Genomic DNA, 4218 nt, shown 5'->3' on the forward strand with positions numbered 1-4218 from the left:
GAAGTGGGTATTAACTTTAAATTTCCTAGATATATACTGATAATCAACAGAACCATTCTAGAAACATTTCGCAAATATAGATTTTTTAATTTTTGTTGCTTGGTGTGAATTCCCGCTACAACTTTAGGTTGCAAAATAATTGCACTAGTATAGAACTCAGTTTTCCTAGAGAATCATATCTAGGGTGTCCTCTCACTCCCGTATTTTTATAGATTCAGAAAAAACACAAATTCAAATTATGTTTACAGCATTAAATCTTATTATTTGTTTACTTTATAAAATAATGCAAGTGGCTTCTCCCTAAGAGTGTAGATGGGGTGGATTTGTAATGTCAATAAATAAATATTTGTTTAGAAAGAAGAAAAAAAATTGCGTCCTGACATTCGTGAAAATAGACCAGTTCCACGATATGACTGGTTAGTAGTTTCTTAAACCAGCTTTTGCTTTCTATTCAGATCATTTATTACAAACTAGTGGCTCTAAATACTTTGCCATTTTTAAACTATTGCAACTAGCATACATGCCCTTAGAAGCCTCTAGAAGCACTTTGACTCTTTGAGGCTAAGCTTTCAATTTTAGATTTAAGATATAAGGTAATAGATATTGGGTTATGTTTTCTATGGGCGATTTCTCCTGGTGGACGGGTGGTCTTACACTCCTAATATTGTTATAAACCTTCCCAGAACCTATGAGAAGCTACATTGTACAGGAGAACCGGTTGGCAATATGCTTCTTCAAAGACATACATACATCCTGTTATTTCTTAAAAGGATACTTTTTAATTTAAAAATTTCGCAGATTCGATTGAACACCCGAATCTGTTCAATGCGCAAAAATGAAATTGCGCGGTAGATAGAGTACAAATATTTTTCTCTTTGTTTCTCCTTGTCTAATTTTTTCTCTCCCTTCATCTTTCTTTTACTCTATAAGCCAATTTTAGAATCCAGTTATGATCCTGAAGTTCTCCTGCTCCTTTTGATTACTCCAATGGCCGCAATTATCCTATCATAAAGCAGTAAGGTTTTTATCTCTTTGAACCGATATGATTATCCAGTTTTGGAAAGCTTCATATAGGTCGTTGAATGGTTTAGGCTATATCCCTTAGATTCTAGAGGCACAACCATACACTACGAGACATTTTGTAAAAAATCCATTGTCGTTTTTTTTCTATACCTTGGACCGCAAACGTCGCGCAAAATTAATGCCAAGAAAATTTTAAATTAAAATTTTACAATAAACATTTCCTGAAAAATTTAAAAATAAAATTCAATAAATATTTCCTGAAAAAATGGCCCTTGCACCTCAATAAAATCATAGCTGTAAAACCCACAAACAAAGGTTGCTATATTAAATAGTGTAGGAAGCAAACAGTAAATATTTCATGAAAAGATAACCAACCACTTCCGGGAGGTTTGATGAATGACATTTTAATTAGATTAAAGTGAATGTGAACCAAAAAATATTAATCGTTTGTACTTTAGTATAAGAAAGTGGAAATATGAAAGAACAAGGATGACAACATCCATAAAAGCGAAGCACTGAAACGGTAGGACAAACGGACATTAACACTTGTATAGTGTCTAAACTGAATTATCAGAATATAAAAGTATAAGAGTCGAAGCAAAATTGTATGTAAATTTGTTGAAAAACTTCTTGATACAGGATAATGTTTATTGAGTTTATGGACATACTTACATTTTTAGGATTTGATTATAGAGTTGCTTCGCTTAAATTATTGTTCTTTGTTGTCCCAGGAATCAATATACCAAAAATCAGATCAAACGGATAATTAGATCACATAAAAATTTGCTGTTAAAAAATTAGAAAAATCAACATGTTTAAAATGGACGTACGGACATTCTGGTAATGATTATAGAGTTGCTACGCTTTCTAAATCGTACCTAACTACTACAGGAATCAGCATGCAAAGTTTGAAATCGATAGGACAATTCTAACATGCCTAAATTAACGAATAAAAGCTATCTATCTCGGAAGGACGGACGGACGGACGTACGGACCGACCCTAATTATAGAAAAGCTTCGCGTTTAAAAATATATAATCCAACTAATGTAAAAAAAAAAGAGCTAACGTGTCTTTTTATATAAAATGGTAATGATTTTTTTCCCGTTAAGTTCTCATGAACCACTAAAAAGATTGAGTTCTCCAATAAAGGTAAGCTTAACATAGGTCCCGGGATGGTTTCAGACAGTTGTTCTGCCTCCCCCAACCCCTCTTCAAATACAGAGCCCCTAAATGATAGGGGCACAACCGCTAGTTTATAATAAAGAGGAAAAACCAAAAAGAAATAGTTGAAAGAATTGTAAAAAAAAAGATAGGGGGAAGAAAGGGGGTAATAATCAAGAAAGAAAGAGAGAGAAAGAGATAGTGTGTGTGAGTGAGGGAGGGAGAGAAAGAAAGAAAGAGAGAGAGAGAGAGAGAGAGAGAGAGAGAGAGAGAGAGAGAGAGAATGCGGGAGAGAGAGAAAGAAAGAGAGGGAGAGAGAAAACGCGAGAGAGAGAGAGGAGTTGATTGTAAACTAAGGCTCTGAGAGTCCTAATACATTGTACTACACTGGATGATATGTAGTTAAACTCAAACCTCCGCTGCCAACGGAGACACGACTAGTAATGTGTATCTATCTATAATAAAAAACACACAATATAAATGTAAATTATACATTCAAGTTTTAAAAACAATTAAGTTAATAGAAACCTTTTACCAATATAGTGATAAACATAAATATTCATTAATTTGTTGTTAGACATTATTTTTTTATGTTTGTTGATGTTAAATGCTTTATAAAAGTCTAATTGTCCCATACTAAGTATAAAAATGCGTATTTTAATACATAGTAATTGTGTTAATTTTCATTTGCGAAAAGACCTTCAATTATTTTTTCAATGTTAATCCATTTTTATTGGAAAGTCTATTATAATTGAAAAGAAGGATGACAACATCTATAAAAGCGAAGCTCTGCAACGGTATGACAAACGAACATTAACACTTGTAGAGTGTCAGAACTGAATAATCAGAATTTATTTGTATAAAAGCAGAAACAAAATGGCAAATAAAATTGTTGAAAAGCTGTTTAAATGCAGGAAAATATTTAAGGCTACATTTTTAGGACTTTATTACAGAGATGCTTCGCTTACAGCATTGTACTTTGTTGAGATTATTATTCCAAAAATCATACCAATCGGATAATTATATCACATAAAATTTTGTTGTTTAAAATTTTTAATCAATAGGACAGTTCTAATAGGTATGCCTGAACTAACAAAAAAGCTATCCGTTCCAGATGGACGGACGGACCGACCCTAATTATAGAAAAGCTTCGCTTTTAAAAGTGCCATCTATTTTTCTTTAAAAGTTAAGCCTTGCTAAATTGTCAATTATTGATAATAGTGTCATTAGAAGAATAGTAGTAGTAGATATATTACTCTAGTAGTATTGCTTTATGTCGAATAATTTAGAGTAATTTAAAATAACCGGGTGTTTGTAAACTTCTAAACCCACCCCTTACCCCAAGTGCCCCTGTATGACTCAAGGGGCGTAGCCGCTAGTATATATGTAAAATAATATATTATTTCAATTTTTACTAAATGTCAGATACTGGTTCCCAAAGTTTTATAAGTACTGTTTCTCATTCGTTGGATTCAAAAATTTTGCATGGACTTTTATAAATCTTAATTGGGTTGCACAAACCTATCAGAGAGAGAGTGAACAATGGGCTGTTTATTACACTAGTCCCCAAAGTTTTATAATAACGTTTTCTTATTCGTTGGATTAACAACATTGGGGACTTAAGTAAATTTTATTGGTTGATTCAATAAGTTGAGTGTTCAAACGTTTCAACCAATAATTGTAAACCACAAAGGGACTACTTTTTTGTATCATCATTAGGGATGTACATCAATTTATTGGCCATTGTCTTATCCCTTTGGATTCTAGCTGACCTATAGTGATCAAACTTTTTCACAAATAATCTCTAAATGTTGCCCCCCCCCCCCCCAAATCAGGAAAAAATCAGCTAAAATTACTAAATGTTTTTTAGATTCAATTCAGTTGTTGATTACAGCTGACATTCACTTTAATATTGCATACAAAGGCACAAAAACTGGCTTTTATTAGTTTTTTTTTTCATAAAGATTTTAAAAATTATCCTTTATCTTAGGGAAAGCCAAATCTAGTTGACTTTTCCTCTCAAAAAGCTTTAA

Source organism: Acartia tonsa, chromosome 5 (genome assembly GCF_053477335.1).
Source record: "Acartia tonsa isolate MP-2025a chromosome 5, ASM5347733v1, whole genome shotgun sequence".
In the NCBI taxonomy this organism is placed as follows: domain Eukaryota; kingdom Metazoa; phylum Arthropoda; class Copepoda; order Calanoida; family Acartiidae; genus Acartia; species Acartia tonsa.